The sequence below is a fragment of the Neovison vison genome, chromosome 3 (assembly GCF_020171115.1).
Source record: "Neovison vison isolate M4711 chromosome 3, ASM_NN_V1, whole genome shotgun sequence".
NCBI lineage: Eukaryota > Metazoa > Chordata > Mammalia > Carnivora > Mustelidae > Neogale > Neogale vison.
The window spans coordinates 58027695-58055016 of NC_058093.1; positions in this window are offsets into that span (position 1 = coordinate 58027695).

Sequence of the window (27322 nt, forward strand, 5' to 3'; positions counted from 1 at the left end):
TAAAGATCTCTTCAGTTTTATATGGACTTTATAGAGAGGGAAAACCACTTCTTGGGATTCAAATTTTGGTAAGAGGAGTAAAAGTGTTTGGATTCAGTGACCTCAAAATAAAAAGATCTTGGCTACAATCACCAAGCTTTCCCTGACCCTCCTTCCACCAGAGCCTCGTCTTCATCCTGATGCTCCCTTTATCTTGGTCTCCCTCTAGCTTCACCTATGATAGGTGGTGGTTCCCTTTTCCTAAGGGTAGGCTGAAGGTCAGGATTATAGTATTAAGGATGAAGGGAGTGTCAAGGAAGGGCATGAGGACGTTAAAGTAGATAATGTGAGGGATGCCTGGGTGGCTCAGTTGGTTGGACGACTGCCTTCGGCTCAGGGCGTGATCCTGGAGTCCCGGGATCGAGTCCCACATCAGGCTCCCAGCTCCATGGGGAGTCTGCTTCGCTCTCTGACCTTCTCCCCTCTCATGCTCTCTCTCACTGTCTCTCTCTCTCAAATAAATAAATAAAATCTTTAAAAAAAAAAAAGTAGATAATGTGAAAATTTTAAATGCTGAGAGTTAATTATTCTTAAGGGTAATGTCAAATGTTTTGTTTTTAAGTTTCAAAATGGTGGTAGCATGAACTCCTCAGCATCGACCGCTCAGACACTATGTGGAGATGAGAGTTGGTGCAGCGTAATGGCGGCTGCCCCATCGAGAGCCTGTAGGACATCCCTCTGCAGGCCTTTGTTGAGTGGAGCCTGCCTGCACTTACACGCTGTTTGGAATTCCAGCCTATTCACATATTAGCTGTTCCTTATTTCATTGTGGTACGACTTGGCATTTGATGTATTTAATATGCATAAATCAAATGTCTGTAATCTACTATCTCTGTGTGGAAGCTGCTCAAGAAACCAAAAATCATAGGTTTTGAAACTCCAGTTACCTTAGATTGTCTGGTTCAAGGGCTTTAAACTGGGATTCTTGAATAGGCGTCAGTGGATGTATTCCTGCTATTTTATGTGTATTCCTGCCTCTGTATGTGTCTACATGTATTTTTCAAAGGAGAGGGTCCATAGCTTTCATAGCTCTCATAAGATATTCATAGAGGTCTATGATTCCCTATCTATCCCTTAAACTAGTCTAGTCCAACCCTTCCTTGGGTGAGAAAGCTGACGTACTTAAGGCGTGACACCTTGACTGCAGGAACAAGAGCCAGGCATCACTGTTCCCAACCTGGATGGACAGTTCCGCCAGATCTGAAGGTTACAAGGTTAAAGGTAGAAAACCGTATAGGGAATTATCTCACGGTCCCTATTAATGGGATTAGACCTTTTTTTCTATCAAAACTCACTTTCAATTATAAGAGGATTCAGGGAAATGGAGGATTTAATACACAAAACATTGCTTTATTGCCAAGCCATCCATTTATTTTGTAACTTGGGGGAAGCCTGTAATTAGAGTTAACAGTAGTTCTGATTAATAAGTTCTATCTGCTCTCATACTGTGCTAGGGTTCCTCCAAGTGCTGGGACATGTTTTATTAACATGGAAAGGCTGTTGCCGCTCACCTCTTGTCACTTGAATCAGTTGCCTGCTGGCCTGGCACTCCATTTTGTGTGGCAGAACCTTACTGAGTCTGCATGATAATGGGCCTTTTAAATCCTAAACAATAAACATTCATTTTACCACTCCACCCTGCACAGAAATGCTCTCTAACCTCAAATCAGCCACAAATAAGACTTGGAAATCAATTCATTGTGCATCGGCTTCCTGCCTGGCTCATGCTTTGCAGCAAATAATTCTAGTAAAATATCTGCAGAGCATGTGTGTTTTGAATATGCGCAAGTCGAGGTATTGTGTGTAATGGGGTCTTCAACCCTTTTGCGACAATTCTGTTTTTTACCCATAGAACAAATTCTATTGAGCAAAGCTGATTTTTTATGCATTGGTGACCAGGACTGGAAAGCCCCGAGGTGGGTTGCTGGAGAGAAAAAACCCCTTAGTGATTTTCCCTAGGTTTGGGGAGAATTTTCAGCACTCCAAAGTCCTCTGGTTATTTGAGAAATGAAGTTTCATGGAAAAGCAATTTATGACATTTGTGCTGGTTAGAGTCGTTAGAATATTCTCATGCATAAGGTATCAGTTGTTGGAGGGGCCAGGAGGAGTGCATTTGGCCCAGAAAAGGAATATCTTGTCAGGTTGAGACAGAAGATCAAATGGTTACGTCTCAAATTCCCTTCTGCTGGGGTTTGAAGTTTGAGCCAGACTTTCTTCCTTCTATCTCCTAGGCCAGAGTTCCATTATTTCAACACACTCTGATGCTCCTGGGAGCTTCCAATTTCTAAAAATTCATGAGAACTCAAGGCCAGGAGGGGCCAGTCTCAAATGTTTTCAGTTAGAGGACCACTCAGGGAGGCAAAGAGCCCCTGTCCCAACTGTTGCTATTGTAATCACTCTCCTTTTCCCTCCCCTGCCTCAACAGTGCTGCAGTTAGTGGCAAAACTGATGCTGCTTTGGGGAATTTCAAGGAGCTGATGTGTGTTTTTCATTAGCATAAGAAAATTAGTAACTTATGCCAGAAACTGAAGTCTTGGCTCTGTTAAACTATAATATAAACCTTAATATGCAGGAGACCAACCCGAAACAACATGGGGGTCCTTTTGGCCCACACTAAGATGGATGTTTTAGAGCAGGGACGTGTGGCCCAGCCACAGAAGATCAGCTAACCTTTTAATGGTATTCATCCATTCTTTCTCTTTCTCTCTCACTCTCTTTCTCTCTGCATATTGCTTTCAAGCAGGGCTTTTTTCCTAGTTCTAATCATGCATTCTAATGAGAAATGGGGACCTCTCCAAGTTTATTGCATGCTTTTTATTTTATGTTTCAAGAGCTCATCTTGAAAAAAAGAGAAACAGGGAGAGCAGGTACCAAGGCTATTGTAGGGTACCAATTCTATGTTAAAATCACAACAGTGTATTTAAGATACAGGCATGATATGATGATCTCCCTTATTGCAGTTATGATTAAACATAATGAGGAGGATCAGTCTGCAAGCTTATCACTATTCTGTGTTGTAAAGTTGCCCAAGAGTAAAATGCAAATACAAACAAGGAGTTTTAATGAGTCAAGGTAATAAAAGATCCAGGCAACTGGAAGCTGGTGGCTGTGCTTTGGTCCTTTCCCAATGGGTGGCTTGAACCGGACTCCTAGAGCAAGTCTGAGTTAGGACAATTCACTTTCCAAACATAAAATTTAAAGTACTGAAGACTACTTCCAAAACCTGTTTTTCACTTAAAAGGAAATTTATTTCATTTTCATTCCTGTGAGAAGTTCCATTGTACTAACCTGTAAGATACAAAAAGAAGGAAAGCCCCTTTCCTCACAATTTTTTTTTCCTTTTGTGAGTTAGTATAAATCTTTTGGCCATTTTAATTGACTATAACTGATAATACTGGATTAAGAAAAAGGTTAATGTTCTAATTGAGGTTTATACTCAGTCATCACCACAAACTAAAATGTGTTTTTTTTTTTTCTTTGTGGTGAGAACACTTAAGATTTACCTTCTGAGCAAATTTCAAGTGTAAATTCCGTGTTGTTAACTACAGTCACCATGCTGTACATTAGATCCGCAGAAGGTACTCATCTTGTGTAATCGAAACTTTGTTCCCTTTGACCAATACCTCCTCACTTCCCCTCCACACTGCCACCAACCCCCCATCCCTGGCAACCACCATTGTACTCTTTGCTTCTATGAAACTGAAGTTTTCATACAATATAAATAATATGCTCAGATGCTCAGACTGAAATGTATTTCAGTTATCTCTTTGTAGAACAGCAAAAGCCCTTTAGCTTTCTTCTCCTTGAATATACACACTTTTGCCTGCATATAAATACCCTAAAAGTGCCAAAGATGGACCCACATAAAGGGAGCACTCAGGTTAATTCAACCTTTGAGCAGTTCTTATTAATTTTTTGCACAAGAACTGATTGGATTTTAGACTTGGGCAAAATGGAAGGGCAGATGATATGAATCTGCTTACCTTGAGTTGTTTCACCAAAGATTTGTGATGTTGGTGGAGGTTCTGTGATGAGTAAGGATAAACATTCATCTCCTAACATGGGAATATCTTTTCTGTGGCTCAGGGCCATTCTGGGTATTATATGTTTGTGAGGACCTTGGTGTGGAGCATTGAGCAGCCACAAGAATATGAGAGACACCTGATGACTTTTGCAGGGCTAGTCAAAGAATACCTATGTATTAGACCTTTGGATTCTGGTGGGAAATGCTCAGGGAAAGCAGGACATAAATTGTCTTGCTTCATTATGAGATGTAAACTTTTGGAAAAGAAAGTAGCTTCCTAGTATTGTTCATGATTTTTTTTTTTTAAACCTGGGGTGCACATCCTAGAGCTTTGAAATTTTAACTATATCCTCTCTTTTGTCTAAACTTTATCTAGACAGGAATATTTGATTCAGTAGAGATGCATTTATCTTTGTGATTGAAGAATCTCTATCTAGGTTCTTACCAAGGATAGATTCCTAAAATGTGAAAGCAATAAATAAAGTCACCATTTTAGGAGGTGCAACTCATCTCACTACCACCCTGGGGGAACAAATACATTGTTAAGCTGGATTTTCTTCTTGTTCTGTAGCCAAGAATATAATTATCACTTGATAATTTATGGGGTGCCAACTCTTTAATGGCATCTAGTAAGCACTGAATTGCTTTAGGGGACAGAGACATTGTGTCACCTGCAATTCATTAAAAGGTCACAGGCCATTGTCAAAAACAGCATGTTTGAGTTCCCTGCTGTAATTTGATAACATTGTGTTCTGTCTATGAAGATTCCCAAGTCGGAGGTTTTTCTGGAATCCGCACTTCCTGGGAGCATGATGCTAAAGATCTACTATAAATTGGGATGTTTGAATGGAACCAGAGTGACTTTTGTTTTAGAGAGATGCCCTTTAAAACTCCAGAGGACCAAAATCAACTGGCTTTCAATACATGCTGATTTGACATCATTGATCACACAATTTCAATGAGTAATTTCCTGTTTTATGACTCTTGATTAAAAAAAAAAATTCTTTTGTGTTATGATCTTTCAACCTTATGAAAATACCAGAAACTTCAGAATAAGGGAATATTTCTCCTGCTGAAGGAAATCATACTTTTGGGGGGGAGATAAAACATAGCTAATACTTGTGAAAGGAAGGGGAAAATCTTAGGAATACTAGAACATCAAGAATGAGTCCCAAAAAGCTCCCCTAAATTTAGACTAGAATATATTTTCATGGGGCTTAGGTGGAGATGTAAAGGTGTTGTCAGAGAAAATTTGACAAATGCCTAAGAGTGGCAGCTGTTACTCTTTTAGATTTTCACCTCTTTGTCTCAATTTCCCTGATGGCCTGTCTATCCTCCAACAACCTCTCAGTTGTTCCCTCAAAATGCACTACTGAATGTTGTAAGGTACACACATACACAGATAACATATGTAAAGAGTCACACATTTCCTAAAATGTTGACAGGTGTCTGCAATATTCATCATTGGATATACTTACTGCTAAAGTTAAACTACAATATTGAGATTGATAAAGATCAAAAGAGATGGGGGAAAAGAGACTCAGCTAGTTCATGTAACAGCTGCAACCATTCCCAAATGTTTTTCTGCATAATCATGCAAGAAATTCATCATGCATTTCCTATTAAATATTCATGCAACTTGCTCCATAGGAGGGCTGTGGTATTTATTAATTCCCTGGTGTTGGTACATTTTGGTACATCTACTGCCAGCAATAAATGTGTCATGCCTAGCAAATTCAATTCTTGGCAGAAAATATTAGAATATAATGCTTACTTACAGGATATTGCAAACTTTAATTATGCCTAGATGATTTTCAAGACCACCTTGAAATAAGCAATTCCCTTTGCTTTTAGATGAAAGGAAGGGTCAATGGGGTAGGAAATGGATGGATAGATTGCATTTTATTTTAAGTGCCCCATCTTTGTGAGAGGTGATCCATTTCTACACAAACTAGTAATTACTGTAAAAAGAGTTGGGTCTAATGATTATCAGCAAGTGAAATTATCTGCTTTTCTACACAACTGAAAGTTCCTTATCCTAAGATTTTTTTAACTGAAAGGAGGCACCAGGAAAAGCTAATTATCAAAAATTGTTCCCCAAATTTGTCAGAATATAACATTATGAATCTCTAAGCTGAGGTATATCAATAAAAATTGATAAAAATAAAAATGAAGCCTATAGCTTGCACTTCAGAGTACTTTAACATGGATCGACACGGGGTAATTGACATTTGTTTCAGTAACACATTTAAAGAATGTCTATTTTACAAATTACACAAAACTTGACATTTCAGGGAAAGAAATGGAAGTAGAAGAGAGAGAGAGAGACTTTGTCCTTAGAGTGTCTATAGTCTAGTTGGGGGAGGAAAATATTAATCCAAAGAACAGCTAGAGAAACCAAAAAAATATTTGATCATAGAGAACTAATTGACCATACTGATAATGTGCATTATATTTACCTCTTAAACAGTTAAATACTTTTCTCATGACAACTATATTAAGGAGGAATATTAGATAATGTCCTCATTTATTAAGTGGGGGAAAGCTGAATGGCTGTCCTGCATTTATTCAGCCAGCTCTTGAAAAGCTGCAGTTATAGATAGTTATTCTGACTCTTGGCTATAGTGAGGTAAAACACCAACAAGGGAACCCCAAAGGAGATATCTTCCAGTAGTTCTTCCTTTATGCCATACCAAGGGCATCTCAGAGCCCATTTAAAAAATGATATGGATCTTAGCTTCTGGTTATGATGAAGTGGTTTACAACTGGTCATTCTCTAGTCAAAACCAACTAGAAGTACAGGATAAAAGAAAACAAAACCATTAGTTTCAAGGCATAGGAGAGCTGTTGAAACAACCAGGGCTGGGGAGGGAGGGAATACTCCAAAAAGGGGGAAATCTCAGAGATTTCAATCAATAGTCTGCATCAGTTTCTTACCTGAGGGCATTTTTTGGTTATGGGCATGGGGCAAGAGGATGAGAATCAGATGAGAATTTGGAATTTGTCTCCTATAGGGAAGGGTGCTGTTGGGGGATAGAAAAACCAGCAGGGATCTCTTTCAAGAGGAGGGTGGAATGGCTAAGAAAAGAATGGGGTGGAAAACCGAGATTAAGGCCTAATATCTCCTCAATACACTTGCTAAAAATATAAAGCTGTGACTCAGAAGACTAAGAAACTAAGCAGAAAGTCTTCAAAGAGTGGAGAAATGTTCTTAGCAGTCCTGCCTTGCTGAGACATAAGGATTAGAGTTCAGGATTCATCCAGAAAAGCGCTATCTTTTAAAAAATGAAATAAACCAGAGGTCGACTGAGCCATAGCAAAACTACCATCAACCTGAGTCAGGTCATACCTTGATTGACTTAAGTTGATGAATTCTCACCCTATCTACTTAGCAGAGTAAAGTAGAACGCTCTCCATTATATGGAGCTTCTACTACTGTATCATCTATCTATCTATTCTTGTATTCCGTAAAAAAAAATACTGGGTGTGCTAGAGAGATGGAATCATATGACCATAGATAAGAGGAAAAAAAAAGATAAGAGAAACAGACCTAAAGATGAGGCAGATATTGATGTTAGCAAACAAGGATCTTAACTATGATTAGGATGCTGAAGAAAATAGAAAAAAGGTAAAGAAAATAGAAAACAAGATGAAAAATTTTACCAAAGAGTTTGAATCTATTTTTCAAAGAGAGGTACATGGAAATTCCAGAATTGAGAAGTAATGAACTTGATACAGTTTTTGTAGCAGAATAGATTCAGCAGAAGACATGATTAATGCACTGCAAGATATGCAAGATATGTCAACAGGAACGATCTAAATTGCAGCACAGAGGGAAATAAAAATGGAAAGTACAAAAAAAAGAGCATAAGGAACACATGGAAGAGAGTAAAAAAATTCTATCATATATGTCAATTGAATACATAAAGATGAGAGCATTAGCAATATTTGAAGATAAAAAAAAATTTTCCTAAACTGATAAACCTATAGATTTAAGAAATGCCTAAAACTCAAACAGAATAAATAAGAGAAACAAACAAATAAACAAACAAAGTAGGTCACAATAAAAATGCTGAAAACCGAAGATGATAAGAAAAAATTTAAAATACCAAAAATAGGTCCATTTTCTTCAAAGAAACAACAAAAAGAATTTCACCTGACTTTTCACAGAAGTTATGGAGGCCAGAAGAAAACAGAATGATATGTTTAAAGTCATGAAAAAATATATCTCTCAACCTAAGAGTCTATGCTTGTAAAAAATATTCCTCAAAACTAAGTTATCATGACCATATTTTTCAAGAAATAAAAATGAAGAGAAATTTTTGGTAGCAGATCTCCACTTAAAAAATAAAAAAAAGAAAGAAAGAAAGAAATCAAAGGGAGATTTTGTAAGTGAAATTTTAACTAAACTTTATTCAGAAGAAAAATCACTATAGATGAAAAACCAGAAATACAAGGAAAAATGAAGAATATCAGAAAATAAAAATATAAATAAATCTTGACTGGAAAACCATTAATATTTGCTGGGTTTATAATATATAGAGAAACAAAATGCATGACAACAAAAATTCAAAAGGTGGGAGAACTATATGGAGTTAAATTTTTCTAAGGTCAAGCATTTTTCAAGGAAGTCATAAGAGAAAATATTTGATTTCATTGTGGTAAGTCAGTGATGCATGATATAATCTTTAGGATAACCACTGAGAGACTATTAAAATGTATAAATACACGATGTCATAGAGAAAATTGAAGGAGCAACTAATAGATTTGTTTAATTAAAAGGAAGACAATATGGTTAAGTGTCTGCCTTCAGCTTGGGTCCTGATCTTGGGGTCATAGGATTGTACTCTGTATTGGGCTCCCTGCTCAGCAGGGCATCTACTTCTCCCTCTCCTTTTCCCCCTCCTCCCAATATGTGCTCTCTTTCCCTCTCAAATAAATAAATAAAATCTTAAAAAAAAAAAAAAGGGAGAAAAAAATAAAGGAGAGAAAAAGAAGGATAAAATAGTTTGGATAAAAAGAAAACAAATAAAAATGATAACCACAAACCCAAATTTATTATAATTACACTAAATAAAAATGGATTAAATACTATCACAAAATATTTGAGAATTTCAGACTTGATGTAAAAGCACAATTCAACAATATTCTAACTAAAAAGCATACCTTAACTATAAGGACACAGAAAGGTTATAATTAAAAGGATGGAAAGAGATATGCCACATAATACTAACCAAAAGAGAGGTACAAATTTCAGACAAACTAACTTTAGGGTAATAAGTGTTAAAACATGTTGAAAGAGATACTTTATAATGAAAATGGGGTAAATGCATGAAGAGAATATCATAATTCTAAATTTGTAGCCACTGAGTATAAAGCAAAAACTGATATAAGTAAATGAAGAAACAGACAAATCCACAATCATAGTACTGAAATTTCACTCACCTTTCTTAACAGGCAATTGGATAGATAAAATAGTAAGTTTACAGAAGTTCCTAACAATAAAGTTAATGAACATGAGTTAATTCATATTTATAGAACAATGCACCAGTATCAGAATATTCATTTTTTTAAGTGCAAATGGAATACTTGTCAAATTTTTTATGTGCTGCAACACAAAACAAGGCTTAATAAATTTTAAAGATTCAGTCATTTAGAATAAGTTCTCTGCCCATGGTAAAATTAAGCTACAAATCATTTAACTAGAAAATTCCTACCCTTAAAAAAATTAAACATTGCATTTCTACATTGTCACACATAGAAATTAGAAAATACTGTATACTGAATGATAAGGAAATCAAAACAATTTATCAAAACCTGTGTGATATACCAAAGGTATTTGAAGACACACATTTGGATACAAGGCAGAAAAGGCATGACCTAAGCTCTTATTCCAAGAAACTAGAAAAAGAACAGCAATCACAAACAAAATGGAAGAAAGAAAATAAGAAAGATAAAACAAATGATCAATGGAATAGAAAACAAACTTACAGTAGAAAACAATTTCAACGAAGCTAAAGTTTGGTTATTTGAAAAGATTGATAACATTGATAAACCCTTGCAAGACTCTTCATGAAAAAGAGAAGATACAAATTGCAAATATTAGGAATGAAAAGCAGGCATCACTACAGATCATGCAGACACTAACTTATAAAACAAGGATAGTTTTTATTAATATAAGTAGGATAAACTAGGATAGCTTTACATACAACTTTAAGTCAATAAATTTGATGATTTAGAGGAAATAAACAAATTCTTAAATATTTGAATTTATTTAATTATATTTAATAAAATAAAATTAATTTTAAATTAAAAAATTTATTTCTGTTATTGAGGATCCTTTAATTTTATTGAAAAATCAAACCTGTTATTTAAAGCTTTCCACAAAGCAAACTAGGGATATGTCACTGACGAATTATTGTAAACATTTCAGAAGAAATAATACCAACTTTTTATAAATTTTCTCAGAATGCAGGAAAAAAGGAACATATCCCAACTTGTTTCATGAAGGCACTATAAACTTGTTTATATGAATAGAAATAGTTTATATGAATAGACATAGTTTACATGAATAGAAAAATCATAAGCCAATCTCTTTCGTAGATTTAGAAGCAAAAGTCCTAAACAAAATAGAACCAAATCTAGTAATATGCAAATGGATAGTTCAACAACACCAAGTAGAATTAATATCCAGAATGTAAAACTTCTTAAGAAAAATGCAGGTAGCCTGATAGAAAATGGACAAAAGACTTGTACAGGCACTTCTTAAAGGTCAATACTTGAATCGCCATAAATACACGGAAAGGTGCTCAACTTTATTGAACTTCAGGGAAATACAAATTAAAACCATAATGATATATACTATACATTCAAATTGAATTTTGAAGTACTGATGGTAACAGTGTAACTTGGTGCAACTATTGCGGAAAGTCACTTGGCAATATCTACTAAATCTGGTCTAGCAATTCCACTCCTGGTGTATGCGTGTTCACCAAAAGCTATGTACAAGATTGTTCATTGTGCACAATTCATAATAATTCCAAGTTAGAAATAAACCAAAATGCTCATCAAGAGTAGACTGGATAAATATATTGTGGTGCATTTATAAAATGTCATGAAATATGCCAACTGAACTATGCAAATGAACAAACTATTGCCACACAAGCAACATAAATGAATCTCACAAACATAATGCTGAATTAAAGAAGACAAAGAAGAGAACACAGTACAGGAAATCGTTTATATAAATTTCAAAAAGAAGCAAAGCTAATATATGTTGTTAGAAGTGATGAGAGTGGTTTTCTTTCTGTTAGTGACTAAAGTGGACACAAGGGATGATTCTGGCATGGTGGTTATGTTCTATTTCTTGGTATGGTGTGGTTATCATGTGCCCTTTTTTGTCTTTGTTGTATTTGGATGCAAAATTTACTTTAAAAGATAGAAGGAAGCTCTTAGATAAATTGTTGAATGTTTTTGAACCAAAGGACAATTCTCTCAGTTGACTCAAGGACTCTTTTTCAATAAGGAGAAAAAGGGAAGATCGGTTATAAAAGCTTTCTTTCTTTTACCCACAGATCCTATGCACGTAGAGGTATAAGAGGATAAGGTCAGTGTGAGGCAGGTGAGAAGGAGAATTCCAGATAAATGGAAGATTGGTTTTATTCGGAAGGAACGTTTTGAGATAGAGGCATTCTGGTGAAGTGAGAGCTCTGTTTGAAGGAATTTATGTGTTCACTGCTGGAGTTTTGTGATGGTCAGATCCAGATACCCCTGAGATCTGGGACATGGGAGTGGTTACTCGAAGGCATCAAGAAGTTGGTTGAAATCATCCATTATAGAGGATGGAAGATGGTCAAATAACACAGATTCTAACCTAGATTATCTGCTTATTTCCTACGTACCTTACACTAAGAAAATTTTGTCTTCCCCAGGAGATGAAGAGCTTGTTTACTTGTTCTATTATTTTGGCTTTCCAAGTACTCTGGTGTTTTAGCCATAAAAATAAAGTGCTAATCAGACTATAAAAGAAAGCCCAAATTCCACTTTGAAAAATAATAAGCTTTAGTAACTTTTAACCATCAGTCAAGTTATCACCATCAGCTTATTTTTCTGCTAATTAGAGTACCGATTGTGTGTGTGTGTGTGTGTGTGTGTGTGTGTGTATGTCTGCTAACAGAGGGGGATATTAATTTTCTACTCCTTTCTTTGATCATTTAAAAAAAAAAAAAACAGTTCTTGGTGTACAAAACCTAAGTTTCCTTGATCTCTTTGTCAATTTAAGTCTTGTTTCTACTTGTGTAACTCTCCTGAAAGTCATCATTAGTTTCTTACAGAAACAAAGAAAGACATGAATAAACTTGTTGTACTAGGGCACAAATATAAGCTTATCTGGGTCTAATACTGATGTTTATATGTTGTTAATACACACTTAAATGACCTGAATAGCTATATTAAAAGCACCAATTTAAAAATATAACCAAAGATGAAAGGCAAACACACTCAAGATAGTTTATGATTTTAGCTCTCAGAAAATTGTAAATGCTTAGCTGCATTAGATGTTAAAAAACAAACAAACAAACAAAAACCCTTCCATAACATTAACTGAGAAAATAGTACATTGTAACAACGCATATACCAATTTACCACTCAGAAGTCTTAAGTAAAATAGTAAGTTAGAGCTCAACCATATACAATCTAAAAGCCTTCCAGAAAGATCTACCGCACTAACAGTACATTATTTTCAAGAGCTACTAAATGCTGTGCCCATGCTGGTTTATTAATCCTCACAGTCTTCTGAAAGGAAATAAGTAACAAAAGAAATCCCCATAGATATTCGTGAGCTTTTTGTGACAGGAGTACCAGCAGGTGGCTGAGCCCAGACTCCCAGGTCCTGAGGACAGGACACACAGGATACTGGATGGCGGGTGGCTAAATTGGAAGAGACCTTCAAGCAGAGTATCTCACAGTGTGCTCTGTGCCGGCACTGGCATCACCTGGGGTTCTGGAAACAAAGCCGCACTGACAACAGTAGGGCGCTGGCACCCATCTGAGTAGGTTTTGGACTTAAATCCAGAATCTCTGGGTGTGGGGTCTGGGTTTCCAGAGGAGGAAAAGAAGCACAGAGAAAGAACTTCCCTGACAAATTTATGCATCTAGTATGAGACAGAGGATTTGAATTCTAATTCCAAAGCCCAGGAGTCGATCCAGATTTCATCAATTGCTGGCTATGGAAGCTGAGGTCAGTTACCTAAACTCCCTGAACTCCTGTCTCATGCTATCTTCCATTGCGGGGTTATTACGAAGATGAGAAACAATGCATGAGAAGGCTTTCCGTAGTGCATGCCACTGTCAGAGTGTAATTAAAGCTAGCAATCACCATCATCGGCACTGTTACCCTCTTGGTAACTTCTTCTGTCAACTTGGGCTTGCCTGTCCCATTCACCTGACCTTTCTCTCATTTCCAGGATTTACATCCCCTCGAAGTCAGGGCTCCAAGCACATGCACAAAGACCAGGGTTTCTTCTTTGAAGATACCGCCCCGTGTCCTAGGGCAGTACTTCCTGAGCTTTAAACCTGTGCAAGAATTCCTTGAGGGTTTGTTACAATGCAAGTTCTGACTCAATGGGACTGATGGGGAGCCCAACCTTCTGCCCTTGGCAAAGGCTCCATCTTTCTATCACTTGTCTTGGGCTGGCTCCCAGGAACCCGGGATCATGACCTGAGCCACTCAGGTGCCCCAAGGGACCAGAGTTTGTAGGTAAGAAGGAATAAGGGGTAAGGTTCGGGAGTGAAGAGGAAGTTCTTTGATCCTGTCAAGTCACATGTCCTAAAGGCCATTTGCTTGTATGGGTCTAGTTATCGAGTAAATAAAATAATTCACTGTAGTTTCCAAATTCCTAAAACAGGCAAATGAATGTTCTTCTTTTATGAACTTATCTTTCATATTAAAAGAGGGTTATGGACGCCAGCACAGTACTCCTATAGAAAATGTTAATTAACATTTTGTGCAACCGAGCTGTTAATAGTCAGTACTGTAGTTCTGGAAAACCTAACTAATATTGACAGAGCCCAGTGAAATGGTATAGTGATTATCTTACCCTTTCTCCCAAAGACTGACTAGCGCCCTCCTACAGCAGCCCTCAGGCAAACTCTGCCCTTGAGGAAAGACTCAATAAATTGATGTAATCAACCAATCCTTCTTTCTTTTTTTTTTTTTTAACGATTTATTTATTTATTTATTTACAGAGAGAGAGAGAGAAAGAGAGAGAGAAAGAGAGACAGAGTGAGATCACAAGTAGGCAGAGAGGCAGGCAGAGAGAGAGGGGGAGCAGGCTCTTCACTGAGCAAAGAGCCCAATGCGGGGCTCGATCTCAGGACCCTGAGATCATGACCTGAGCTGAAGGCAGAGGTTTAACCCACTGAGCCACCCAGGTGCCCCCAACCAATTCTTCTTTATCCAAGTTTATAAATAAATAATTCTCAGAAAACAACCCCTTTTGAATACACACACACACACACACACACACACACACATATAATTTCCAAGTGTTATTCATGCTATACCCATTTCTTTTAGATTAGGACATTGATTCATAGAGCTTATATATCTGAAGAAATTAATTGGTATCTCAGGGGGAAAAAGTCAACCATTCAGAAATACCCAGTTTTATTATCATTACTTAGAAATATACTTTGCAAATGCCGGTATGTTTTGCATTTATCATCCTCATCATCTGGAATGTGGTAGTGCTCCCTTCATGTATTACCTAAGTGTGCAAACATAGCGATGCCTGCTGGTAAGGGATGCTATATGTAAGTACAAAGGAGCGTACTTCAAATGTTTATGTTGAAAAGAGCTGTCATTAAAAGTAGTTAGTTTTCTGCTTGTGACAACGGCTGTCCATCCACCCAGTTGCATCCCCTAGCTGCTCCTGCTGCCTGCCCAGTCTCTGCTTCTATCTTGCTGTCAGACTTTGACAGGTAAGAATCAAAGACAAGGAGATGGCCAATACTGCTTTTTCCCTTTATAGCTAGGGCTTGAGCATGTACCCAAGTCAGCCGGCAGTCATTCAACAGGCTTCTAGCAAAAGACTTTCTCCGAAATAAAAAGAGATGGGTGGAAAGTCTGTCTTTCTTCTACATTTTGGAGTGATTATGTGAAGATACAATACACCGGAACTGAGGCAGTCATTTTGTAATCACTAGAGGAAAAGAACTAGGACAAGAGTAAAACTCCAATGAATGGATAAGGAAGATGTGGTCCATATACACTATGGAGTATCATGCCTCCATCAGAAAGGATGAATACCCAACTTTTGTAGCAACATGGACGGGACTGGAAGAGATTATGCTGAGTGAAATAAGTCAAGCAGAGAGAGTCAATTATCATATGGTTTCACTTATTTGTGGAGCATAACAAATAGCATGGAGGACAAGGGGCGTTAGAGAGGAGTAGGGAATTTGGGTAAATTGAAAGGGGAGGTGAACCATGGGAGACTATGGACTCTGAAGAACAGTCTGGGGGGTTTGAAGTGGCGGGGTGGTGGGAGGTTGGGGTGCTGGGTGGTGGGTATTATAGAGGGCGCGGCTTGCATGGAGCACTGGGTGTGGTGAAAAAATAATGAATAATGTTTTTCTGAAAATAAATAAATTGGGAAAAAAAAAATGAGTAAAACTCCAAGGAAGGAGAATGGAAAGATGAAAAGAACTTGGGTCCTCAGTGACATTGCAGAGTTCTGGCTTCAACTGTGGAACTGCCCCTGCTTCCAGACAGCTTGTTCTGTGAAATGATAGCTGCTCTTTTGTTTCAGTCACTATCAGTGTTCCTTGCAGCCCAGAGCACCCCAACCGGTGTTCTGGTTTTCTAGCAAAGAGCCTCTGGGGGTTGTAACTGAGTACTTCCAAGGCAGAGCAAGCTGGGCTGTTTGAGCTCTTCCTGAGGCAGCGGACAGCAGAGATGTGGCCAGCTGCACTTGGAAATGGCTTCCTGGTGGAAGCCATAAAAATTGACTCTGCCATCCCTGATCAAGCAGGCTGACTCTGTTTCCTTCCTGTGCCAGATTCTTAGGGTCATTTGTAATAAAATCTCAGGTTTGGGGTTAGTGGTGGTTTTTTTAGAGCTTTCAGTTTTATGGATAGGTAGACATTTGGGGAAGTTTATTTCTCTGAATATAACCTGTACAAATTATAGTCTCCTCAGTCATACTAGTGGGATAGAATTTAAAAGCCAACAATTAACAGACAGAGGCCATTCGTGTCCTTTACAAGTGATGTCACATATAAAGGTTTTTCCCTTTATATAAACTGTTTTCACTGTTACAAGAATTATATAAAATTGAGCTCATATCCTCAGACTACACTGTGGTGAAAGGGGATTTGTGTTTATGAGCAAGGTAGTAACTAAGAAGTGATGCAGTTTTATTTTTGGAAACTTACAGGAGCCATTTGTAAAACATTAGTTAGAGGATATGTTGATCTTGCCTGTCCATTTTTCCTTTGATTTTTATTATAACAAAAATTCCTTTTCGATTTAGACTAATCCCCTTTTGTACAGATAACTTTTGACTTTCTATAACCATGCATTACTACAGTTACTGTTTGTGTATAGAACATTTAACATTCAAACAAAAGTGAAGATTTTGGAATTAGTAATTCCTTACCATTTTGGACTTACAGCTTCAAAAGCTTAAATGCTGTAATTATGAAAATAGTAGTTAACCTCTTTCATTTCCTCTATTTCATTGTGATACTTTTCTAAATCTCTTTTTATGGGTCAGTGAAGTTTACAAGCAAAATGTATTTCATTCCACAGGCATACAAAAGAAAAGAAAAGAAATCCAGCATAAGAAAATCACATTGATAGGTACTCATTAAATTTAGAAAGTATAACAGCTAAGTCATCAAACAAACAAAAACAAACAAAACAACAAGGTAGTGTCACAGAAGACATTGTATGACAAAAACTACAAAGATGTTATCATGTCAGCTGTGGCTCCTTGGTTCTATGTTCACTCTTCCAATACTGAGGGAGAAAAAAAAATGCTAAGGGATAGAAGGGGAGAGGAAGATGAGGGCTAGGGAACCTGTGGTTTCTGCTCTACCTAATTGTACTTCTCTCTACCTCTTGTCCTTCATCTCCATTGTCAATGACACCTTTGCGTTTTGGAAATTTTTGTATTATTTTTATAGTGTGATCTAACTAAATAGTTAATTGAGCTCTACAGCAGTCCTTCAAATATAAAATGCAAATAGGAGTCTTGATTCTTCCAGCAATAGGGAGCCGTTAAAAGAATTTTTTTTTTTCCCCAGGAGAATAGCATGTTCAAAGTTGTGCGTTAGGGAGATTAAGAAGGCAACATTGTGTGGGGTGGATTGAAAGGAATGGAAGAGTCTAATTGGGGAAGCTGGTGGGAGAACACCACATTGATTTAGATAAACTTGAGAGGTTTTGGTGGGTTGAATTAGGGTGGTGTCCAAGAGAAGGGAGAGGAGATAGGTGTAGAAACTCAGTATATTTTAGGTCTTGCATTCCATTCTACCTCATCTAAATTTGTTACTGGATTCCAGCTTTGCTTGAATAGTCAGGGCCACTTCCAAACAGATGCTTATCCAGCCCCAACCACATGGTCTGAAAGCTACACTCATAGCCACCTTTGCTGTCAATGCAATAGACGTGAATGCCTTAACAGTTTGGTAGGCACCCATCTTCAGCACCTTTCTATGCTCTCTGTCTGAAGTTCCTTCTCCACATTGCCAAGGCTTACTTGTATTTCAAGAACCTTCTTGGACACCATTTCCTCTGTGTACCCTTGCATAACACTTCTAGGTGGTACAGCTGACCATCCCCTCCTTTAGACTCTTCTGAACCTTATTTGAGTCTGGATTTGCAACTTATCATACTGAATTGCACTTACATTTAAACTCTTTTCCAATGTTCACTATGATGGTCCATAGTAGGTAGCTGGTAAACATTTGCCGAATGGTTAAATTCTGATAATCCAAAACTCCTGATTCCTATTCAGTTTTATTCGTCAGCACTGTCTCCTTCCTTCATAACACAGTTCTTACAGTCGAATTCCTGCCTTAGCCCCCGTTTCTGAGTTTCTCTTGTGCTAACGGTTTAGCAATGTCGTCCATATTTAAGGGCTATTTGTCTGTGTTGTCTTACTGCCCCCTTCCCCTGCCATCGAGACTTGCCTGAAATCTGCCAGTGTCAGGCCTGCCATCTGTTGATAGACCAACTATGAATCACGTGATCAACCACGTGACAACTTCCAAGTGTCCCCTGATTTAGACACCTGGTGACCCAACTTCTAGTTGCTGAGTCATGCCCCCGCCCCACACATACCTTTGCAGATGACCTGGTGTAGAGTTGGAGAACTCTGTACACTTGATCTCACACTTGTTCACCATGATGAACACCTACCACCAGCAACTAATACCTCTCCTAACATGTGTTCCTCTCCCCAACCACCAGCCAGTGGTCATGAGTGATGCCTAGTCTGATCTTCCTGCCCCTCTAGTATATAACCGGTGGTACCCTGCAGAATCTCAAAATATGACACAAATCCATTGCATTTGAAAACTGCTTGGACTTGGAGCAGAGGCAGACAAATGTGGGGCAGGAGTCAAAACCTCACTGAAGCTAACTGGGTGATTAAGAATGTGGACGTGGCATGAGGAAAGAAAGCACATAAGAAGGAACAATTTTAGGAAGGGAAGTAATGAATTTAGCTTTTAAAAGGAGATGATGACTCTAATTTTGGCTATACCCAGGGCTAATCTTAAAATATCTCATGAGGTATGACATGGCATTAGCCAATCAGCATAGATGCCAGTGTTAGCCATATGGGTACCTACCAGCCTAGGAAATATTATGTGGGGTGGAGTGAGCAGGTAAGCAACTTATTGGAGATTAGAGGAGTTGTAGGCTTGGGTCTGGTTTATCCCAGATAAACTTCCCACCTGAATTTCAACCTTATTTTCCCTCCCCCTTCCTCTAAGGTTGGACTGTGCCTATATACCAGTGGGTGGTAGTCAGCCTTTTCTCATCCTTGTACGAACCCCTAGGTAGTTTGTCTTAAAATTACCCCCAGGCTCCTAATTAAAGAACTCCATTGCACCCACCCTCATACCATTTTTCATGACTTTGTAACAGCAGAGCCAGCCCTCCCCTTCAGCATGTGAAGACCTCTTTTATTCTTATAAACAAGAGAGGGCAGACTGCTATGGATTTATGCAAATTCAGTTTTTAACCTGCCAGCCAAAGAATAAAGCATAGAGATGAATTCTTAAGATGTTTTTCAGCTTTTGAATTTTGTGTTTCAGGGAGGATGTTTTTGATTTTTCCTTGGTAGATTTGATGTAGACATAAAGATGAAAAGTTAATTGTTAGCTCTGGGCATTCAAAAAAGGTGAGGACTTTTACCACCCTGCCTAGAAAGGACAAACCTATTGTCTAAGGATTTAAGTCTGGATTAGTAGCTTCTGATTCAAATTGAAAATACAATTCATGTCAAATAACCAAATTAGCTGCACTGGGGGTCACTCAGAGAGAGCAGAGAGTGAGCATAGCTAATGAGAACATCTCTAATAAGGGAGGAAAGAATGCTGGATTCTAGTCTAACTTCTACTAGTGTCATGCTAGGAATTCCAGGGCATGAGACTTTGATTTTTCTAAATTCTTCCAAAGAGAAATGTGCATTTGTTTCACCTTTTACCTTCCAGGTATGTAGGAAATTTAGGTATCTGGAAGGCACTAACTTGTGTGTGTCTCCTGCACCTTAGGCTGGTTACAAGCTTTTGCCCTTTTATTTCAGCTGGTTTAATGGGCATAAGGGGCATTGATAGCAGGACTGTTTGTAATGCAAGGCAGTACTGGCCTATTCAGAGGAGACAGACTGCCGCTTGGGTCTTGACTCTGCTATGAGTTTTGCCAAGTGATGACATGTACACCCACTCAAACGTCTGTGAAATGTCTGCCTCTTGAGTGTTCCATTTGATCCATTCCCCACCCCACCCAGACACTTGTTTCCTCACTGACCTTGCTCCAGTCCCAGGAGTGAGCTTCTTGGCTTTGATCCTGTGCTGGCAGAATCAGCTACCTCCGCTGAATGCTCAAAAGGCCCCTTCTGGCAAGCATTTCTTTCCCAGATGAGTTGCAGGGTGTTAGAGGTACATCACTTCTTAGTGAGTTTCTTAAGAATGCACTTTACCTGGCTTTGGGCCCAGGGTTATCTGGAAGGAATGATATGTTGGCTGACTACTACATTTGCAGAGATAAGTTTAATGGATTTCTCAGTGTTTTCAGGTGTATTCCTTACAGTTAAGATTGAGTTCATGAAAAAAAAAACAACAAAACAACCTCTATGTACTCTCTGCCTTTAACCAGGCCTAGATTTTTTCCTACCTTGGAATATAGAGCTTGACTTTATGTCATTACTTTCTGAACAACTGCATCCAGACAACCACCTTTCCTGAATAGGTAGTCTAGATTTATTGATTGTGTTAATTTCTTCATCACCTATTCTCATATGAATCCTTGGCAATCCGGTTTCCATTCCTAGTGAACAACTGACATGATTTTTTTTTCTGTGTTTTTCTATCACCCCTTAATCACTTTTAGTTATTACCCCATTAAATCTCTAAGAGGTCTTTGGCTCTTTGATTATCTTCTTTCCTTAAACATGTGTTCAAGGGTCTGATTGGAACACAGGATCCTTTCCTCACCTCTTCAACTCTTCCCTTTCTCCTTTGCTGCTTCCCTTTTCTCCTTTTAGTCATTGACTCAAGGCTTTGTTCTTATCCCTATGCCCATCCATTTTCAAAATTAATACTTTTATCAAATGGTAGCGACTCCCTCTTAATGTTTTAAACTCTAATTTCTCACATAAAATCTATTCCATACTTCTACTTACTAGTCAGTTCCATTTGGATATCCTATCTGCCATCCCAAATTCTCCATTCCAGGAAACAGACTGATTGTTTTAAGACTTGGTTCTAATCACCTATTGGTGTGGGACTCTGGGCAAGTTACTTTATATTCTCAGTTTCCTCAACTGGAGTATGGAATGATGATGGTGATAATGAAATCCCCTTCAATGGATTTAATGAGTAAAATACGGAAAAGTCTTAGCACAGCAACCAGGTACCATAGTAAATGCTTTTAAAAAAGTTAGGTCTACTATTAGTCATTATCTACAATATTGCCTTCTCCTTAGTTCTTCATTTAGTAATTCACTAAATTCTCTTCTGCCTTAATAACCTACTTTCTATCTTTGTTTCATTTCTACTATCCATTGAATGAATGTTTTCATAAATAGAATTTAAGAACCTCTTTGCTATATATTTATCATTTATTAGTCTCCTTTCCAGTTCAAAAAGGTTTACAACTCTCAATGAATACCATTCAAGTTCTTCAACTACATATCCAAATCTCAGCACCCTGTTCCTGCTTTGCTGATGAGTTTTGTCTTCACTCCAGATAAACCCACACCAGACAAGGCAGTCAACTTTCCTATCCCTGAATATGCCATGCCATTTCTGCTAGCTGAGCTTATCCTTTAGATGGCAATACCTGCCTTGGGTGGGAGAGAGGTGATATGAGCCCCATGTGTTTGCCATCTTTCATAACTTCTTTTTTTTTTTTTTAAGATTTTATTTATTTATTTGACAGAGAGAGAGATCACAAGTAGGCAGAGAGGCAGGCAGAGAGAGAGAGGAGGGGAAGCAGGCTCCCTGCTGAGCAGAGAGCCCAATGCGGGGCTCGATCCCAGGACCCTGGGACCATGACCTGAGCCGAAGGCAGAGGCCCAACCCACTGAGCCACCCAGGCGCCCCATCTTTCATAACCTCTTAATAAATATATCTTAAATCAAATGATTTTGAAGGTAAGAGGAAATACTTTTGAAAGTCTTGGCAACAGGATACAAAGTTCTAGGGGCCATTAGAAAGTGTGAAAAATAGAAGTACTTGGCTTATGTTATGGATTCTCTAAGTTAGACTATAATAAAAATTATTGCTTAATTGACTGAACACCTTACATTTTCTCAGGTGTTGTACAGGAAGTAAGATCAGCTCTGTTTCCCTCTAGTTGCATCTAACTTCTCTTTCCAATGTCAAGACAAAGGACAGCACAGCACATTTTGACCTCTAGATCCTTTCTGTAAAGAGAAAATTAGGTTTCATATTATATTGCACAGGACCCACTGCCAAATCCAGCAAAATAGTATATGGGTGGTCATTAAACAGTATATAATTATTGAGCTCCTAATATATTCAAGGTACTGTTTAGTGCTGTGAGGAATCCTCAAAGAAAAATAAAACATGTCACTTCACTGTACATGTTCTTGACTTGGCAGTATTTTCAGTACTTGAGTGTATTTGTTCAAATATTAGTTTTTATGGAAAAGTACATCTACAAAGTTAAAAATGTTAAATACCATTATAGGACTTATGGTAAAAAATAATAGTTTTCTGCTCCACCATTCTCTGAGTTTTGTTACCCAGCAGTAACCACATTCAGGTCTTATAGTTTTTTGTTGAGCTACTTAATTCAGTATGTATAAAGAATATTGCTTGATATTTTTAGTTCTTACAAGTTGAAAATTTAACTCTTTTATTACCCCCAACTTCTGCTAATTCTCATCTTCTTTTTAAGATAATTTTTGGCAAACTAAATATTGAGGGTTTTTATTATTACATTTATATAAACATTGTTCACCATTCACTAAACAGTGTATTATGGTCACACTTTCTTTCTCATACAACTTTTTTATTACAGTTAATAATTGCTTTATTTTGTCATTTAAAAAATTGTTGTTGTGCCTCTAATTAAAAAAAAAAGCCATAAAATCTTTCCTAGTATGGCCAAAGACATTAAATAATCTGGCATTTCATCCCTGACCACATCATTCCCAGGACCTCTCTCTTGGAATCCTCAATTTCATGTTCCTCTCTGGATTGGCTGTTCTTAGTTTCCTCAACAGTTATCATACTGGGAAGTCTCCTGTTCTTTGTCTTGGGTTGGATCTCATGTTTTTCTCTTTCTTATTTTATTCTTCATTATTTTTTTTTGAGCTATCCTTCACTAGCTTTCTGGGGAGGGGCTTATGAGAATACATTTTTGACATGTCTTTTTCTAACTTCAAACTTGAGTGATAGTGTGGCTGGGTATAGAACTTTAATTTGGAAATGATTGTTTCACAGACATTTGAAAGCATGCTCCATTGTCTTCCATCTTTTAGTGTTGCTGCTGGTAAGTCTAATGTTATGCTCATGTTATTCCTCCAAGGTTATCACTTCTTGTCCTTTTTTCAACGTTGTGATTTTTTAACCTTTTAAAACATATTTAACTTAAGTTTGTGTGATGCTTGGATATAATTTTATGGGTTCAATCTCTATCCTTACTTAGGAGTGTTCAGTGTCATATTAGTTCTGAAACACTAAATTAAATCTTGTGTATAGTTTAGTTTTGAGTTAATCATAGTGAAGTGTCCTGATATGACCATGCACCTATTATTCAGTGACTATCAATCTCATATATTTGAAATTAATTGCCCCTTTCTCAATGCATCTTATACTTTTTTTACATTACTTGTAGCTTAGAGACAATAAAACCATTTATATCACTTTAAGAATGTGTCTGTCTCTACTGGTGTTTATAAACATTTTTATTGGGGTATAACTTAAATTCTATAAAATTTACCTATTTAAGTGTATAATTCACTTTTTTTTAGTATAATCACAGAATTGTATAACCAGCACTATACTGTACAGTATCACCCCCCAAAAAACCCTCTATCCATTAGCCAGAAGTTCCCGTTTTCCATTCCCTTCTGTCCCTGCAATCACTAATCTAATTTCCACTTGTGTAGATTTGTCTATTCACACAATATGTGGTCTTTTATGATTGTTTTCTTTTTTTTTTTTTTTTTTAAAGCTATTGCCTTCCTTTTTTTTTTTTTTTTTTTTTTTAAGATTTTATTTATTTATTTGAGAGAGAGAGACAGTGAGAGAGCATGAGCGAGGAGAAGGTCAGAGAGCGAAGCAGACTCCCCATGGAGCTGGGAGCCCGATGTGGGACTCGATCCCGGGACTCCAGGATCACGCCCTGAGCCGGAGGCAGTCGTCCAACCAACTGCGCCACCCAGGCATCCCTTATGATTGTTTTCTTTCACTCAGTGTGTTTTAAATATTTATCTATGTTGCAGTAGGTATTTATATTTGATTCCTTTTATTGTCAAAATCTACTAAACATCAAGTTTTCTGAAACATTAAGGTTTCATCGTTGTCTATGCAACACCTAGCATAGTATCTGGGAGCTCTTAGTATCTAACATATTACTAACTAGATAGATGGCTAATGCAAAGTCCATTTTCAAATCTGTCCTCATAGTTCTGCTTTCAAAAAGTTTATTTCATCATGGTCCTCCTCCTCCCCAAAGTCTTTTATTTCAAAAAAGTTTGAAGAAGATTTAGATAGAAATTAAGACATTCTAAATATATATTATTCTTAAATTCTCTTCACAGTGGGAATAGTATACTAGTCACAACTACCCTCCTTTCTATCAAAACTTCATTAGGGGTTTTTGGTCTATAACTCAGGCATTTAATCAAGTTCATAGTCATGAGAAAAACGAGATTGAGGCAAATAAGAATTTTTTGCTTGGTACTGGAGTCTCTTTACTTTGCTGAAGGGGATGGCCTTGGTCATGAAATTGATGTAATAATTGAATTCTTGTGGAACTTTGCTCTGATTTAGCATTATAATTTTTTTTTTCCCTGACAGCACTATTTTCTCTATTAATCTGTTTCATTTCTTTTCTTTTCTTTTTTAAGATTTTATTTATTTATTTGACAGACAGAACACAAATAGGCAGAGAGGCAGGCAGAGGGGGAGGGAGAAACAGGCTCTCTGTTGAGCAGGGAGCCCAATGTGGAGCTCGATCCTGGTACCGGGATCATGACCTGAGCCAAAGTCTCAAGCTTAACTGACTGAGCCACGCAGGCACCCCTAATCTGTTTCATTTCTAAGCCAAATAGAATTGGGTCAAGGCTGAGACACTAGGATTTCATCTGGTGTTCTGTCAAGAACAGGTCAAATTGTGTGGGTTTGTCTCCTATCTTCTTATCCCGGCAACATTGGGAGGCAAAGAATTTGCTAAGACTTCTAAACTGTACTTTCATTATTCCCCCCAAACACTGTACTCTCAAAAGAAAATACACATATACAATGATTTAGGAGGCCTTCCCACCTCAAAACCTAAGGATAATTTAAGAAAACTTCAGCTTAAAGAAATAGGGATGAATAAATGACTTCTCAAGCTTACCTTTCTGTGATTCTAAAGTATTTTAAATCCTAACATAAAGAGGGGCTTGTGGGTGGCTCAGTTAGTTAAGCATCTGCCTTGAGCTCTCAGGTCATAATCCCAGGCTCCTGGGATTGAACCCTGCATTGGGCTCTCTGCTCATCAGGGAGCCTGCTTCTCCCTCTGCCTGCTGCTCCCCTTGCTGGTACTCTCTCTCTCTCTCTCTTTCTCTGTCAAATAAATAAATAAAATCTTGAAAAAAAATTCCAAACCCTAACATAATAATAGTAAAACACGTGGAAGGTAGTGGTAAGATGGGTATGATTGAACAGATACCAAAAATTAAACTCACATCTATTTGCGGGTTAGAGTTTCCATCTATGCTTATGATTTCAAAAACAAGGATTTAATTTTTTAAACTAGTTTAATGGCCTTGAATTGTTTTTGAACAGCTGGAAATATTTTACAGTAACATCAAAGGTGATTACTCTTTCATGGCAAGAGATCAGGCGGTTTGTGTCTCTTGAATTGATGTTAACTGAAACATTTCTTTTCTGAACACACACACACATACACACAGTATTTTTTTTTTAAATAAGTCTTTTATTCTGAATTCAGGGGCTATGAAAAAGCCTTAAATGCCCTCTGTAGGGGAGCTTAAACCCAACAATGCAAACATCTGACTTTATTCTTATGTTTCTTCCTCAAAAAGATGAGAAGGACACAGGGGAAAGTTTGCCTATTTTTATCCATGAAACAAGGTCACTAAATATGTTATGTCAGTTAAATCAAATTGCTATCTTTAAAAAAATGTTTCTATATAATATATTGGACCTTCTTTTTGCTATAATTCAAGAGTGACATGGGTTGCGTAACTATTATTTTCCTAGATAGTTATTAGCATCTGAATTTTTGGTTGACATTTCTGAAATAAATATAGCTACAGGAGCACTAGCATTCTGATGTAAAAATCTGACTACATTAGAAGAAAATTAACCTTTTCAAAAAGCCACTGTTCTAAGGAATGATTTTAATCAAATGAGCTTTAAATGTTGTACCTGCATTTAGAATTTTTAGAGGGATTGCAACTCCCCAGTGATCTACTTTTTGAAGGAGAAAAAAAATAAACTATGGAAAAAGTGACTATAAAAATTGTAAAGAAGATCCTAAATGAAACCAATTTTTTAAACTGAAATGCTTTTTAAAGTAGCATAAGTTTCAGAAATCAAAGTAGAAACTATTATAAGTGGTTTTATTATATTCAAAGAAAAATACCAGGTTGTATTAATATCCAGTAAACAGTATGTTTTCTGTTGAGTCCTCAATGATATGTTTATTTATTCATTTATTTCATATTTGATAGGTACTTACACTATACAAAACACTGAGGGTGGGGTTAGGGAACTTTTGCAGAGAAGTCCCAGATCTATTGTATACAGCAGATTGTTAAGCTATGAAGCTCTTGATATGCATAGTAAACATTTGAATGAAAAATCATAGTGCACATGATGTTTAGACTATAAACTCAAGTATACAAGACCTATTTTTACTCTTAGTTTTCTTTCAGTTGGCTCAATTTGGTATCCATGTCCTGATATCATCAGTGTCAGGAGATACTATGGAGTGTCTCACCTCAAGATTTCTTGGGTTTCCTTCTCACTCTGGGGTTAGGTGGAGGTGTTGGGGCTTGCTATAGGTTGAATTGTTTGCCCCCCGAAACCACATTGAAATTCTAACCTGTAGTACCTCAGAATGTGACCTTACTTGAAAATAGGGTCATCATAGGCATTATTAGTTAAGATGAAGTTATGCTGGAGTTATATGGGCCCTTAATCCAGTATGACTGGTGTTCTTATAAGAAGAGAAAAGAAACGTGCTAGCAGAAGACAGCCATGAGGTGATGGGGGCAGGGACTGGTGTGCTGCATCTATAAATCACAGGACAGCAAGGAT